The sequence below is a fragment of the Chlorocebus sabaeus genome, chromosome 14 (genome assembly GCF_047675955.1).
Source record: "Chlorocebus sabaeus isolate Y175 chromosome 14, mChlSab1.0.hap1, whole genome shotgun sequence".
In the NCBI taxonomy this organism is placed as follows: Eukaryota; Metazoa; Chordata; class Mammalia; order Primates; family Cercopithecidae; genus Chlorocebus; species Chlorocebus sabaeus.
In genome coordinates, this window is record NC_132917.1 from 94,944,997 (window position 1) to 94,962,632 (window position 17,636).

A 17,636-nucleotide genomic window follows, 5' to 3' on the forward strand; every position below is an offset into this window, starting at 1 on the left:
AGAGTAGTCCTTGAACATCAGGCATATTTAAAAAAACATTTTTTAGAGTCGTTGATTTGAATCATTTTGAAAGGAAAACTAATTTTATACCTCAAAACTAATTTAGATTATGTCTAGTCATAATTATGTTATAGTCATAAATGTCTATTTTCCAAATTTGGGGGTCTCCGCTCAGTGTAATAAAATATTCATTTTTGTACCTATTAGATTCACTTAACTACTAAAGCTGGTATTTTTTATTACCTCATATGCTGATAAGATAATGAGTATTTTCTTAATATATTTTCAGTAATATTGGGAAGATCATGGTGCTGTATGAATCATGTTTCTATATATATAAAGAAATCAAGGATTAGAAAGGCATGTAACTATATTATTTGTGCTATGTTACTAAGAATGGATATCATGTGTCTTAGCCCATCTGTGTTGCTATAAAGGAATACCTGAGACTGGATAGTTTATAAAGAAAAATGATTTATTTGGCTCACAATTCTGTTGGCTGAAAGATTGGGCATGTGGCGAGGGCCTCCGGCTGCCTCCACTCGTGAAGAAAGACAAAGGGGAGTCGGTTTGCAGAGACTGCATGGCGAGAGAAGAAGCAAGAAAAAGAGGAGGAGGTGCCAGGCTCCTTTAACAACCAGTTCTCACAGGAACTAACAGAGCAAGAACTCACTCACCCCCCCACCCCCAAGGGAGAGCATTAATCTACTCATGAGGGAGCCACCCCCATGATCCCAACACCTCCCATTAGGCCCCACCTCCAACACTGGGTATTAAATTTTAACATGAAGTTCGGGGGCCAACATCTAAACCATAGCATCATCTGTTGTGTATAATTAAAGAAAATGAAGAATATTTATGGAAACATCACTTAAGTCTATGCGAGATTTCACAAATACCTTGTCATTCCTAGAAATCGAAATGACATTTTTATAATTTTGGATTGGCATGTTTAAAAACATTTTCCACATACAGTGTCACCACCTAGAACAGTGGTTTGATTTAGTATCTCTTTAGATCCTTCTACATGTTTTGGGAAATTAGTTCATTTGTTCTAATTCTTTATACATTTATTGAAATGTATAGAAGCTAATTAGCTGGCATGTTTCATGTAGATTTCAGAGTTGACGATCAAATGTGCTGTGTTCATTACTCAACTGTTGAAGCCATGACTTTTTCTCAATATCTTTACCTTTTTTTCAAGCATTTCGTTACCTTTTTAGAAACTAATAGACTATGTTTAGAGCTTGGTTTTACAGAAAAACCAAGCAGAAAATACAATGCCTCCTATACTTCCTCCCCCACTTTCTCCTCATCTCCCCTCTTCCAGTTTCCTCTGTCATTAACTTTACTGTGGTACATTTGCTACAACTGATTAACCAATAATGATGTATTATTATTCACTGAATCCTTAATTTTAATTAGGTTTAATTAGGGCTACTTTTTTTTTTTTTTTTTTTTTTTTTTTTGACGGAATCTCGCTCTGTTGCCCATGCTTGAGTGCAATGGTGCGATCTTGGGTGACTGCAACCTCTGCCTCCTGGATTCAAGCGATGCTCCTGCCTCAGCCTCCCGAGCAGCTGGGATTACAGGCACACCCCACCATGCCTGGCTAATTTTTGTATTTTTGTAGAGACAAGGTTTCGACATGTTGCCCAGGCTGGTCTTGAGGGCTCCTGACCTCAGGTGATCCGCCCTTCTAGGCCTCCCAAAGTGCTGGGATTAAAGGCATGAGCCACCGTCCCCAGCTGGGCTATGCCTTTATGTTTTGTACTTCTAGGGCTTTTGACAAATGCACAGTGGCATATGTCTATCATCATAGAATCGTACAAAATACTTTCACTGCCCTAAAAATCCTCTGTGCTCCGCCTATTTATTCCTCCCTCCCATCCCCCACCAACTACAGATCATTTTACTGTCTCTATAGTTTTGCCTTTTCCAGAATGCCAAATGGTTGGAATCTTAACAGTGTCTAGCCTTTTCTGACAGGCTTCCTTCACCTTGCAACATACATCGAAACTTTCTCCATGATTTTGCATGACTTAATCGTTCATGTCCTGGACAATGTGGTGGCTCATGACTGTAATCTCAGCACTTTGGGAGGCTGAGGTGAGCAGATCGCTTGAGCTCACAAGTCTAAGACCAGCCTAGGCAACATGGCAAAATCCTATCTCTACCAACATTTTTTTAAAAATTAACTGGGCATAATAGTGCCTGCCTGTAGTCCCAGGTACTCAGGAGGCTGAGGTGGGAGGAGGACTTCAACCTGGGAGGCAGAGATTGCAGTGAGCCAAGATTGCACCACTGCACTCCAGCTTGGGCAACAGAACCAGAACTTGTTTAAAAAAAAATATATATATATATATTTTAATATATATATGAACTATATATATAGTATATATATATGAACTATATATAGTTCATATCCTTTTATTGCTGAATAATATTCCATGATATAGATATACCACAGTTTGTTTATCCAATCACCTATTGCTTCCAGTTTGGGACAATTGTGAATAAAGTTGCCATAAGCACTCATGTGCATTTTTGGTGGGGACATAAATTTACAACTTCTTTGGATAAATATCAAGGAGGTTGATTACCGGATTGTGTAGTAAGAGTATGTTTAATTTTGTAAGAAACTGCCAAACTCTTCCAAAGTAGTGGTGCCGTTTTGCTTTCCCACCAGCATTGAGGGAGAATTCCTGTTGCTCCACATTCTCACCAGCATTCGATGTCGTCGGTGTCCTGGGTTTTAGCCATTCTGATCGGTGTTTAGTGATATGTAATTGTTGTTTTAATTTCCAGTTCCCTGGTGACATATGATGTTGAGCATCTTTTCATACAGTTATTTGCCATTTGTGTATCTTCTTTGGTGAGATATCTATTCAGATCTCTTACTTACTTATTAATTAGATCATTAATTTTATCATGATTGGCTGTTAAGAATTCTTTGTATAATGTGGAGTAAACAGATAGCCTACAGAATGGGAGAAACTATTCACAAACTACACATCTGACAAAGGTCTACCATCCAGAATCTATAAGGAATGGAAACAAATCAACAGGCAAAAAAAAATTTCTCAAAAGAAGACATATAAGTGCTTAAGAAATATATGAAAAGATGCTCAATATCACTAATTCATCAGAGAAATGCAAATCAAAACCACAGTGAAAAAACATCTCACACTAGTAAGAATGGCTATTATTACAAAATCAAAAAACAATAGATGCTGGCAAGACTGTGGAGAAAAGAGAATTCTTATATACTTTTGGTGGGAATGTAAATTAGCTCAGCCACTGTGGAAAGCAGTTTGGAGATTTCTCAAAGAACTTAAAACAGAACTACCATTCAACCCAGAAATCCCGTTGTTGGGCATATATCTAAAAGAAAAATCGTTCTACCAAAAAGACACGTGCACTCACATGTGCATCACAGCACTATTCACAATAGCAAAGACATAGAATTAACTTAGGTGCCCATCAATGGTGGATTTGATAAAGAAAATATGATACACACATACCATGAAATACTATGCAGCCATAAAAAGGAAAAAAATTCCTATGCTCTGCAACAGCATGGATGCAGCTGCAGTCCATCATCCTAAGTGAATAAACCCAGGAACAGAAAATCAAATGCCACATGTTGTCACTTATAAGTGGGAGCTAAACATTGGGTACTCATGGACGTAAAGACGGCAATAGACACTGGGGACTAGTAAAGGGGGGAGGATGGGAGGTGCTAAGGGTTGAAAAACTAACTATTGGGTACTGCTCCTGAATGACAGGATCATTCACACCCCAAACATCAGCATCGCACAATATACCCAGGTAGCAAATCTGCACGAATATCCACTGAATCAAAACTAAAAGTTGCAAAAAAAAAAAAAAAAGAAAAAAAGAAAAAAAAGAGTTCTTTGTATATTTTGGATAACAGTCCTTTATTAGATATATCTTTGCAAATATTTTCTTTCAGCCTGTGCCTTGTCTTCTCATTCTCTTAATAGTGTCTTTCACAGAACAGAGATTGTTATTTTTATACCAGCATTACCCTGACACCAAAACCAGAAAAAGACACAGCAAAAAAAGAAAAGAACAGGCCAAGGACAGGCACGGTGGCTCACGCCTGTAATCCCGGCACTTTGGGAGGCCAAGGTGGGTGGATCACGAGGTCAGGAGATCGAGACCATCCTGGCTAACACAGTGAGACCCCGTCTCTACTAAAAATACAAAAAAAAAAAAAAATTAGCCAGGTGTGTTGGCGGGCACCAGCTACTCCAGAGGCTGAGGCAGGAGAATGGCATGAACCTGGGAGGCGGAGCTTGCAGTGAACTGAGATCTCGCCACTGCACTCCAGCCTGGACGACTACAGAGTGAGACTCCGTCTCACAAAAAAAAAAAAAAAAAAGACGAAAGAAAAGTATAGGCTAATATCCCTGATAAACATAGACAGAAAAACCTTCAACAAAATACTAGCATATCAAATCCAACAGAACATCGAAAAGATTATATGCTACGGCCTTGGAATAAACAAGGATGCAAAAATAGTTCAAGACACATCACTCAATAAACATGACATATCACATCAATAGAAACTATAACATAACAAAAACGATAACTCTGCCGGGCACGGTGGCTCATGCCTATAATCCCAGCACTTTGGGAGGCCAAGGCAGGTGGATTGCTTGAGCTCAAGAGTTGGAGACAGCCTGGGCAATATGGTAAAAACCCGTTTCTACAAAAAATACAAGAATTGGCCAGGTGTGGTGGTGACTGCCTGTAGTCCCAGCTATTCGGGAGGCTGAGGTGGGAGGATCGCTTAAGCCTGGAGGCAGAGGTTGCAGTGAGCCGAGATGGCACCACTGCACTCCAGCCTGGATGACGGAGCCAGACCCTGACTCAAAAAAAAAAAGATAACTTAATATTAAATATATGCAGAAACAGCATGTGATAAAATTCAATATCCCTTCATGATAAAAACTCTCAACAAATTAGGTATAAAAGGAACATCCCTCAACATAATAAAAGCCATAGATGACAAACCCACAGCCAATGTCATACAGGACAGGAAAATGCTAGGAACCTTTCCTCCAAGAACTGGAGCAAGACAAGGATGCCCACTTTTACCACTCTTACTCAGATAGCACCGTAAATCTTAGCCAGAGCAATTAGACAAGAGAAGGAAATCAATGCATCCAAGTTGGAAAAGAGGAAATCAAATTGTCCCTGTTTGGTTTTCATCCACAGTTTCTGGATCATAATTCCCATAGCCCTTGATGCAGTTTTTTGTTATAATGTTGGGGGCGTTAGGCCTCAGGGACAGGCCTCTGACGTTGTCCTGCCCTCCTTTCACTTAATGTTCCCCTGCCTTTCTGTTTGTGAGTCTTGAGAGGGTCTCACCGTATACCTCTGGGGGAAGAATGCTGCTGCCATGAAGCTTCCATAAAAATCCAAGAGGACAGGGTCTAGTGAGCTTCCTGTTAGCCGAACACATGGAGGCCGATAGGAAGGTGAAGAAAAACTCGCCCACACACTCCACAGGATCAGAAGCTCCTGCGTTTGGGACCCTTGCAGACCTCATCCTATATATCTCTTCATCTGGTTATCTGCATCCTTTAAAATACACTTCTTAGTACACCAGTAAATGTAAGTGTTTCTCCGAGTTCTGGGAGCCACTCTAATCAATTAATTGAACTCAAAGAGGGTGTTGTGGGAACCCCAACTTGAAGGCAATCAGAAGTTCCAGAGGCCTGGACTTGGGACCAGTGGGTGAGGGGTAGGAGAGAATAGGCTTGGGGACTGAGTCCTTAACCTGTGGGATCTGGCACTATCTCCACGTAAGTAGTGTTAGAACGGAATTGGAGGACATTCAGCTGGTGTCTGCTGCTTGGTTGGCAGGGAAGATCCCCACACATCTGGCCACAGAAGTTCTCTTCCGTGTAGGTGATTGTTGAGATAGGAAAGTAGAGGAAAACATGGTTTGAGGAGAGAATTTTCCCCATGTGTATAAAGAAACACTTTCACTGCTAAATTCTACCAAACTTTTAAAGAACTCATTCCAACTCTTCTCAAACTCTTCTGAAAAATTGAAAGGGAGGGAATTCCAAATTCATTTCAAAAAGCAAGTGTAAAGGCCAGGCGCGGTGGCTCATGCCTGTAATCCCAGCACTTTGGGAGGCCACGGAGGGTGGATCACGAGGTCAGGAGTTCAAGATCAGCCTGGCCAACAAAGTGAAACCCCGTCTCTACTAAAAATACAAAAATTAGCCGGGCATGGTGGCAAGTGCCTGTAATCCCAGCTACTCGGGAGGCTGAGTCAGGAGAATCACTTGAATCCAGGAGGCAGAGGTTGCAGTGAAGCGAGATTACACCATTGACTCCATCTCAAAAAAAAAAAAAAAAAAAAAGCGAGTATAAACCAAAAGAGTGTCTGAGACAGGTCTCAATCAATTTAGAAGTTTACTTTGCCAAGGTTGAAGATGTACCTAGGAAAAGAGACACAAGTCATGGTAGGATTTGGGGTCTACAGTTCTAAGACTTTTTGGTAGTCTTAGACAAATTCAGTAAAGTTGAGAATATAAAATCAACATACAAAAATCAGTAACATTTCTATACACCAATAACAAATTTTCTGAAAAAGAAATCAAGAAAGCAATTTTATTTTAAAAGGCTATCAAAAAAAAAAAAAAAAATGCCTAGGAGTAAATTTAACCAAGGAGGTAAAAGACCTCTACAATGAAAACAATAAAAGACTGATGAAAAAAATTGAAGAGGACCTAAAAATTGAAAGACATTCAATGTTCACGGGTTGGGAGAATTAATATTGTTAAAATGACCACACTATTCCAAATGATCTACAGACTAAGTGCAATCCCTATCAAAATATCAATTATATTCTTTGCAAAAATTAAAAAAAAAATCCTAAAATTCATATGGAACCACAAAAGACTCTGACTAGCCAAAGCAAACCTGAGAAAAAGAACAAAGCTGGAGGCATCGCACTACCTGACCTCAAAATATACCATAAAATAGTAACCAGAAAAGCACAGTACTGACATAAAAGCAGATACACAGACTACTGAAACAGAATAGAGAAACCAGAAATAAATACATGTATCTACAGCCAACTGATTTTCAACGAAGACATCAAGAATATACACTGGCAAAAGGACAGCCTCTTCAATAAATGGTACTGAGAAGGCCGGGCACGGTGGCTCACGCCTGTAATCTCAGCACTTTGGGAGGCCGAGGCAGGTGGATCACCTGAGGTCGAGAGTTCGAGACCAGCCTGACAAACATGGAGAGACCCTGTCTCTACTAAAAATACAAAATTAGCTGGGCATGGTGGTGCATGCCTGTAGTCCCAGCTACTCAGGAGGCTGAGGCAGGAGAATCGCTTGAACCCAGGAGGCAGAGGTTGCAGTGAGCTGAGATCGCACCGTTGCACTCCAGCCTGGGCAACAAGAGCAAAACTCCATCTCAAAATAAATAAATAAACAGTAAATAAGTGGTACTGAAAAAACTGGATATCCATATGCAGAAGAATAAAACTAGACCCCTATCTCTCACCATATACAAAAATAAAATGGATTACAGACTTAAATGCAAGATCCAAAACTACAAAACTACTAGAAGAAAGCATAAGGAAAATTCTTAGGTCATTGAGCTGGACAAAGATTTCATGGATGAGACCACAAAAGCACAGGCAACAAAACAAAAATAGACAAATGGGATTATATCAAACCAAAAAGCCTCTGCACAGCAAAGGAAACAATCAACAGAGTCAAGAGTCAACTTGCACAATGGGAGGGACTATTTACAAACTACTCATTTGACAAGCGATTAATGTCCAGAATAAACAAAGAACTCAAATAACAGCAAATAAAACACAACAACACATAACCCATTTTTTTTTAATGGGCAAAAGATCTAAGTAGACATTTCTCAAAAGATCTACAAATGGCCAACAAGTATAAGAAAAAATGCTTAATATCATTAACCATCAGGGAAATGCAAATCTAAACCGCAATGAGATTTCATTTCACCCCAATCAGAATAGCTATTACCAAAAAGGCAAAAAATAGCAAATACTGGAGAGGTTGCAGATTAAAGGGAATGTTTTTACACTGTTGGTGGATACGTAAATTAGCACAGCCACTGTGGAACACAGTATGGAGGTCCCTCAAAAAACTAAAAATTAAGCGACCATATGATCCAGCAATCCCACCACTGGATATACATCCAAAGGAAAGAAAATCAGTATGTTAAAGAGATATCTGGCTTTCTGCCTCTGCTGATGCCATGATGCCTGTGAGAAAGCTTGTGGTGAACAGGGGCAAAAATAAAAAAAGCAGGATCTGAAGTTCACTCTTAGTTGCACCCACCCCGTAGAAGATGGAATCGTGGATGCTGCCAATTTTGAGCAGTTTTTGCAAGGAAGGATCAAAGTGAACTGAAAAGCTGGGAACCTTGGTGGAGGGATGGTGACCTTCGAAAGGAGCAAGAGCAAGATCACCGTGTCATCCGAGGTGCCTTTTTCCAAAAGATATTTGAAATATCTCACCAAAAAATATCTGAAGAAGAATAATCTTCATGATTGGTTGTGCACAGTTGCTAACAGCAAAAAGAGTTACAAATTATGTTGCTTCCAAATTAACCAGGACGAAGAAGAGGAGAAAGACGAGGATTAAATTTTTATTTATCCGGAATATTTTGTGTGAGCTCTTGAATAAAACTTGGGAACCAAAATGGTGGTTTATCCTTGTATCTCTGCAGTGTTGACTGAACAGAAAATTGGAGATCATAGTCAAAGGGCTTCCTTTGGGCCACCACTCACTTATTTGTAATATGACTTCTTTTTTTTCTGCTTGAAAATTTCAATGCTTGTGGTAATACTAGAGTGGAAGGAGAGGGTGACTTGACGGAACTGATAGCCATTGGGCAGGCAGATGAAGGTGTGGAGGTGCGGGCTGAAGGGAGTGACCGTTTTATTTTTAAAAATGTAACTGTCAATCGTTTCTGTTGCTTTTCCCAAAGAATGATTCAGGGATACAAGTGGGCTCCTCTCATTCGTTAAAAGAAAACGTGACATCTTTCTAAGATTCTCTGTCTGGGAAAATGACAGTGTCAATAAAACGCGGGTTTCTGGGCCATTCGTCTTTCTTTGATTTTTTTAGTACAAATTTCTCTTGACACACACAATTATGTCTACTAATCTTCTTCTTCCTAGAGAGAGAAACAGTGCTCCTTCGGCGTTGCTGCGTAATCTGTCACTCTTCATAAAGGGGTTTGGGGAATCGATTGTAAAAGTCCCAGGTTCTCAATTAACTAAATGTGTACAAAAATGAATGTGTAAGTAAGCTGTTTCTGCAAGTCTTTGCAACAATCTGTCACTTTGGTCTCCAGCAGAGGGCGCTAGAGGAATAGTGCTTCCAGATGTGGCTTCTTGTGTGGGGCCTGAAGAAGTGGCTGGGAAGCCTCCCTTGCCAAGGAGTTGGGAGGTGCCTGGGAAATAGCTGACTCATGCAACTTAGGCCATGACTGGATTTAATGTCAGAAGTTACTCTGCAAACAGTGGTGTGCTGCAGTTCGTGCAGAGGCTAGAGAACCGCAGAAAGGGGCTATCAAGGCTGGGAAAAAAAGATGAAATTGTTGCCGTGAGTGACTTTGAAAGACCCCGATGCCTTGTGGTGCCCTTCTGAAATTCAAACAATAATGCAGAAGTGTGTGTTTTAGAATTTACGGTGTATATAATTCATGTTTTTAAAAGAACTTGCCTACAGATGGTTTCCACACCTGAAATTGTGCTCTGCGAGTGGCATAGCTGGAAATTCAGTGTTTAATCCTACTTTGGCTCCAATTCAATATTTGGTGCTCTGTGGACTGAGTTGAACATGTTAAGGCTTTGCAATTTCACTTGTGTTAAAGGTTCTAGCATTTTCCATTTCTATGCAAATTTCTTTGAAGCAGAATTGCTTGCATATTTTTTCTCTGCCTTCACCGAAGGCAGAGTTTCTTTCAAACTTCACTGAGGCATCAGTTGCTCTTGGTCAATGTCCCTTACCGTGATTATTAACTATAAGTTTGTAGCTTGAGTTCACAAATTTTACTTGTTTGTTGCATTGATTTTTCCATGTAGTAAGTAGTTTTTAGTTTGATTGTGGAAAAACCCTGGGCTGAAGTTAACATTTAAGTTTAAAAAAAATTTTTTTTTAACTAGTCCCAGATTTAAAAACTAGTAATAAATTTGAAATTCACTGGTTTTTCTCTGCCTTTTTGAACTCTTGTAATCAAGTTTTGATCACATTTTCTATTAAAGTGGCTAACACATGGCTACTAAAAAAAAAAAGGAGGGAGAGAGAGATCTGCATTACTGTGTTTATTGCCGCACTATGCATAATGGCCAAGGTATGATATCAACCTAAGTGCTCACCAACACATTAATGGATAAATAAAATGTGGTCTATAACCAAAATAGAACACTATTCAGCCATAAAAAATAAAATTCTGTCATTTACAACAACATGAATGAACCTAGAGGATTTTATGTTAACTGAAATAAGCCAGGCACAGAAAGATAAATACCACATGTTCTCACTTATATGTGGAAGATTAAAAAATTGAGCTCATAGAAGAGTACAATAGTGGTTATTAAAGGCTAGGAAAGGCAGGGAGGCAGGAAGAATAGGGGGAGTTAGTTAATGGACAAAAATATCATAGCTGGATAGGAGGAAAACGTTCTAATGCTCTATAACATTGTAGGGTGACTAGAGTCAACAATAATTTATTGTATATTTTTAATAGCTAGAACAGGAGATTTTGCATGTTCCTACAACAAAGAAATCATAAATATTTGAGGTGATGGATATGATTATTACCCTGATTTGAGCATCACACTTTGTATACATGTATCGAAATATCACACAATACCCCATAAACATGTGCAATTATTATGTGTCAATTAAAAATAAAAAAGAAAGAATCCATTGACCATATATATGAGACCTTTTTCTGACTCTCTATTCTATTTCATTGGATATGCCTGTCCTTATGCCAGTGCTGTTCTATTTTAATTAATGTAGCTTTGAAGTAAGTTTTGAAATCAGAAAGTGTGAGTCTTCCAACCCTATTCTTCCTTATAAATATTGTTTTGGCAATTCAGGGTCACTTTCAATTCTATGTAAATTTGAGGATCAGCTTCCCCATTTGTGGGGAAAAAAAAGTCTGTGGAATTTTAGAAGATATTTTATTGAATTTGCTGATTACTTTCAGTAGTATTGACATTTTAACAGTGGTAAATCTTCCTATCCACGAACACAGAATATATTTTCAATTGCTTTGATCTTTTAAATTTTTTTGTAGTTTTTATCTTTTATAGTTTTCAGAGTATCAATCTTTGACCTCTTCAGTTAGATTTATCTCTAAGTATTTAACTATTTCACATGCTATTGTAAATGGAATTTCTTAATTTCCTTCTGGTGTATAGAAAACAATTTGTTTTTGTGTGTTCATTTTGTACACTGCCACTTTGCTGAATTCATTTATTAGCTCTGAGCTTTCTTGTGGATTCTCTGGGGTTTTGTATACAAAGGATTATGTCATCTATAAATAGAAATAGTTTCACCTATTCCTCTACATTTGGATGACTTTTTTTTTTTGAGATGGAGTCTCACTCTGTCACCCTGGCTGGAGTGCAGTGGCACAATCTCAGCTTACTGGAAACTCCACCTCCCAGATTCAAGCAATTCTCCCGCCTCAGCCTCCTGAGTAGCTGGGATTACAGGCACCTGACATCACACCAGGCTAATTTTTGCATTTTTTGTGGAGACAGAGTTTCGCCATATTGGTCAGGCTAGTCTTGAACTCCCGACCTCAGGTGATCCACCCACCTCGTCCTCCCGAAGTGCTGGGATTACCGGCATGAGACACTGCGCCCAGCTGACATTTTCTTTTTTTTTTTTTAAGTCAGGATCTGGCTCTATTGTCCAGGCTGGAGTGCAGTGGTGCTGTCTTGGCTCACTGCAACCTCGGTCTCTTGGGTTCAAGCAATCCTCCCACCTCAGCCTCCTGGGTAACTGGGACTACAGGTTCATGCCACCATGCTCAGTTTTGTTTTTTATTTTGTGTGTGTGTGTGTGTATTTTTTGTAGAGACAAGGCGTCACTATGTTGCTCAGGCTGGTCTCAAACTCCTGAGTTCAAAGGATTCACCCACCTTGGCCTCCCAAAGTGCTGGGATTACAGGTGGGAGCCACCACACCTTTTCTTGTCTGGCTAGAACTTTCAATTCAGTGTCAAATAGCAGTGGGAATCTTTTTGTTGTCCCCTGTCGTAAGGGGAACTCATTCAGTTTTTTACCATTGAATATAATGTTAGCTGTAAGTTTTCCAGAAACACACTCTATCATGTTGAGAAATTTTCCCTCTGTTCCTAATTTGCTGAGAGTATTTATTATGAAAGGGTGTTATTTCCTCAAATGCCTTTTCCATGTCAATTGAGATGATAATGTGATTTTTTTTCTTTTGTTCAAATAATGTGATGTACTATGTTGATTGATTTTCTTCTGTTGAAATATGTTTGCATTCCATGGTAAAATTTCATTCAATTGTGAATAATTCTTATAGTTGCTGATGGAGTCAGTTTTCTTTTCTTTCTTTCTTTTTTTTGTTTTTGTTTCTCATTTGACCTAGATGGCCTACGAAACCTAGAGAAGGATCATGGCTTGTGATTTCTCTCCTAAGACAGCAATCTCTCTTCTCCTAACTCTAGAAAGGGACCTGCTCCCACAGCGAGAGAAGCTTCTCTTTGGAGATCTGCGACAAGGTGGAGGACACCTCCTGCAATAATCATCTTGAGGGTGACCACCCCGAGAGGGAGGTGGGCCACGATTTCTACTTCTTTTTTCACCATTCGACAGTTCCACTCCTACACAGCGGCCACATAGTGTTCTTCCATCTGGCTCTCGGACCGCATCAGCTGCACCTCGGGGATCTTCAAATTCAACAAAAGCAAAGCCGGGAGGATTTCTAGCAACCCACACACTTCAGAATGGTCCATAGTAGCCAAAAGCCCGTTCCAATTCAGTCTTGTTGCCATTGTTTCCCAGATTGCCTGCATAAACCTACACAACCAAGGAGGGCAGATCATGAGGCCAGGAGTTCGAGACTAGACTGGCCAACATGACGAAACCCCATTCTCTAATAAAAACATAAAAATTAGCCGGGTGCAGTGGCACGTGCCTATAGTTCCAGCTACTTGGGAGGCTGAGGCAGGAGTCGCTTGAACCCAGGAGGCGGAGGTTGCAGTGAGCCAAGATCACACCATTGCACTCTAGCCTGGGTGACAGAGCAAGACTCTGTCTCAATAAAAAAAAAGAGAGATGAAGGTGTATGTGGTTCATGTTGACAGACGGAAGTCCCTGCCTTGGTTTCCCATGAATCTTTTATATTCTCCTTGTGATGAAGCCTCCAGGCTTGTGTGCATTCCCAGGGTAGGAACAGTCCCACAGACCAAGGGTTTCACAGTAAATGAAGCAGGTGACCAGTTCCCAACATACATTATTCCACATTGAACTTGATACATTTTCAAGGAAACAGTGTTGTGAGAAGGCGGCCTAGGTCTGTCCAGGATGAGGCCTGCAATTAATTAATACTTTACTCACAGCATTCAAAAGGGAATAAAGAAAAATATATACACTTATGGCCAGCCATGCTGGTTCACATCTGTAATCCCAACACTTTGGGAGGCTGAGGCTGGTGAATCTCTAGAGCCCAGGAGATTGAGACCAGCCTGGGCAACGTGGCAAAACTGTCTCTACAAAAAATAAATACATAAATAAAATTAGCTGGGCATGGTGGTGTGAGCCTGTAGTCCCAGCTACTCGGGAAGCCAAGGTGGGAGGATCACCTGAGCCCTGGGAGGTTGAGGCTGTGGTAAGTCATGATGGTGCCACCGCACTTAAGCCTGGGTGACAGAGTGAGACCCTGTCCTCCCTGCCAAAAAAAAGAAAGAAGGAAAATACTTAAGTATCAAATCCTCCAGCTTAAGAAGTGAAACAGGCCAGATGCAGTAGCTCATGACTGTAATCCCAGCCCTTTGGGAGGCTGAGGCTGGGGGATCACTTGAGGTCAGGAGTTCAAGACCAGCCTGGTGGCCATGCACAGTGGCTCACGACTATAATTCCAGCACTTTGGGAGGCCAAGGGGGATGGATCACAAGGTCAGGAGTTTGAGATCAGACTGGCCAATACGGCGAAACCCTGTCTCTACTAAAAATACAAAAATTAGCTGGGTGTGGTGGTACACACCTGTAGTCCCAGCTACTCAGGAAGCTGAGGCAGGATAATTGCTTGAACCTGGGAGGCGGAGGTTGCAGTGAGCCAAGATCAGGCCACTGTACTCTAGCCTGGGCAACGGAGCAAGACTCTGTTTCAAAAAAAAAAAAAAAGTAAAAAATTAAAAATTGAGCTATTTGAATTGGACACATGGAATGCATTGGAAGATGTTTCAAACATTGGGTCATCTTCCAATATTTACTCCAACTAATTCTCCTATTATTGGACCAACCCCGATACACAAAATTTAAAATTTTACACTTATTATTATTTTTATTTTTTGAGACGGAGTCTCGCTCTGTCGCCCAGGCCCCAGGCTGGAATGCAGTGGCCAGATCTCAGCTCACTGCAAGCTCCGCCTCCCGGGTTCTCGCCATTCTCCTGCCTCAGCCTCCGGAGTACAGGCGCCCGCCACCTCGCCCGGCTAGTTTTTGGTATTTTTTAGTACAGACGGGATTTCACCGTGTTAGCCAGGATAGTCTTGACCTCTTGACCTTGTGATCTGCCCATCTCGGCCTCCCAAAGTGCTGGGATTACAGACTTGAGCCACCACACCCGGCCTTTACACTTATTTTTAATGTATCCTTTGGTTGCTGCAAATAAAGTGAATGTGTCCCCCAAAACTCATATGTTGAAATCCTAAACCCCAGGTGATGATATTAGAAGGTGGGGCATTTAGGGAGGTAATAAAGTGGTAAGGATTAGTGCCCTTACAAAAGAGGCCCCTTGGCCGGGCGTGGTGGTTCACGCCTGTAATCCCAGCACTTTGGGAGGCTGAGGTGGGCAGATCACCTGAGGTCGGGAGTTTGAGACCAGCCTGACCAACAGGGAGAAACCCCGTCTCTACTAAAAATACAAAATTAGTCTGGCGTGGTGGTGCGTGCCTGTAATCCCAGCTACTTGGGAGGCTGAGGCAGGAGAATCACTTGAACCTGGGAGGCAGAGGTTGTGGTGAGCTGAGATTGTGCCATTGCACTCCAACCTGGGCAACAAGAGTGAAACTCTGTCTCAAAAAAAAAAAAAAGGCCCCTGGCCAGGCGTGGTGGCTCATGCCTGTAATTCCAGCGCTTTGGGAGTCCGAGGCGGGCAGATCACAAGGTCAGGAGTTCAAGACCAGCCTCAGGGTGAAACCCCTGTCTCTACTAAAAATACAAAAATTAGCTGGGCGTGGTGACACGTGCCTGCAGTCTCAGCTACTTGGGAGGCTGAGGCAGGAGAATCGCTTGAACCCACAAGGTGGAGGTTGCAGTGAGCCGAGATTGTGCCACTGCACTCCAGCCTGGCAACAAAGTGAGACTCTGTCTCAAAAAAAAAAAAAAAAAAAAAGAGAGAGAGAGAGAGAGCGAGACCCCAGAGAGATCCCTCACCTTTTCCACTACATGAAAACACACAAAGTCAGTGTCTGCAACCCAGAAGAGGACCGTCACCAGAACTAGACCATGCTGGCACCTTGATCTCAGACTTCTAGCCTCTAGAAATGTGAGAAATAAATGTTGTTTATAAGTCACCCAATTTATGGTACTTCGTTATAGCAGCCTGATCTAAGGCAGTCCCCAAACTGAATACCTCACGAATGTGTTTTACCTCTCTCTGTCTCTGCTTCACTTCTATTAATTTTTACAAGTCATCCAGTTGTCCGTCTTACACATCCCTTCCTCTGTGGTCATGGAGACACTGGGGGAAGGGCTGAAGCTAGTCGTTCTTCTTTCTGAAGTAGCCTCAAAAGGGACCAAGTCAACTGGATGCTCTTTGGAGTAAACTCACTTTTTTTATTCTTACATCTTTCGAGGAACAGCTCTTAGAAAACACGAGCAGATCAGCAAGAGGTTTATTCAACCCATCCAAAGAAACAGCTTTTCAAAGTCCACGTGATGGACAATAAGGTGCCTCTTTCTCTGAACCTTTCCTCAAAATGATATAACATGTTCCTGGCCAGGGCTTCGGTGTCAACCTCACAATCTACCTGATACGGTTTGGCTCTGTGTCCCCACCCAAATCACTTCTCAAGTTGTAATCCCCATGTGTTGACAGAGGGACCTGTAATCCCCACGTGTTGAGGGAGAAAGGTGATTGGATCATGGGGGTGGTTTCCCTGATGCTGTTCTCCTGAAACTGAGTGAGTTCTCACAAGATCTGATGGTTTTATATGTGTTTGGCAGTTCCTCCTTCACATGCTCTCTCCTGCCGCCTTGTGCGGCAGAAGGTGCCTGCCTGTGTGAAGAAGATGCCTGCTTCCCCTTCCGCCGTGATTGTCAGTTTCCTGAGGCATCCCCTGCCTTGTGAAACTATGAGTCAATTAAACCTCTTTCCTTTATAAATTACCCAGTCTCAGGGAAGTTCTTTAGAGCAGTGTGAAAACAGACTAACACACCACTGCACTGCACTTGCCTCTCTCCTTTAGCCAGGACACCTGGGAGTTTTCCTTTCTGGTCTTTAGTTACATTTACCACATCTCCAATAGTGTTTTTTTGTTTTTGTTTTTGTTTTTTTTAATTGAGATGGAGTCTCGCTCTTGTCACCCAGGATGGAGTGTAGTGGCGTGATCTAGGCTCACTGCAACCTCCACTTCCCAAGTTCAAGCGATTTTTTCTGCCTCAACCTCCCGTGTAGCTGGGATTACAGCTGGGATTAGTGAACACACCCAGCTAATTTTTGTATCTTTAGTAGAGATGGGGTTTCGCCATGTTGGCCAGGCTGGGCTCAAATTCCTGACCTCAAGTTATCCGCCTGCCTCAGCCTCCCAAAATGCTAGGGTTACAGGCATGAACCACTGCGCCCAGCCAGCTCTGTATTTTTTAAATAAGAAAAATACAAATAGAATTAGAGAAATTGTTTTGTCATGAAAGCATGTTTGGGTGTGTGCCATTTGGAACCAGAAGTAAATATCTTTTATATTGATGCTTTCAACCCATCTACAAAATGGAGTACACTTCTCCTATGTGAAGGAGCGTCTGCTGGTCAGAGACGAAAAAATAAGTTGGAAAGTCATGGCCTTCCAGCACTGGCTTTGCTGGACTGGGAGTCCCGGGGCAGCGTGCTCCTCCCTCTTGCAAAGTCAGCAGCCATCTTCACATGGCAGAGCTGTTAAATCTGTGCTGTGTCCAGAAAGGCTAGTAACAGCTGAATGCTCTCCAGCCTTTTGGGGATTTTGTCTGCCCTGCATTTTTTAATCCTTTTACTACACATAGAGTGGTGTGCTTGAACCAGATGGAACCAAATGTTAAATTTTCAGGAATTTAGCAAGCTGACTGTTAAACCACTGAGAGCTTGAAATCAGCTACGGTGGGAGCATTTACACCATAAAA

General features: G+C 41.4%; 2 pseudogenes; one reads left to right on the top strand and one right to left on the bottom strand.

Annotated features, from left to right (window-relative positions):
- Window positions 1-8,301: 8,301 nt before the first annotated feature.
- Window positions 8,302-8,812, top strand: LOC103241229 (large ribosomal subunit protein eL22 pseudogene; annotated as a pseudogene).
- Window positions 8,813-12,599: 3,787 nt separating this feature from the next.
- On the bottom strand, window positions 12,600-17,397 carry LOC119622380 (serine/arginine-rich splicing factor 3 pseudogene; annotated as a pseudogene).
- Window positions 17,398-17,636: the final 239 nt, after the last annotated feature.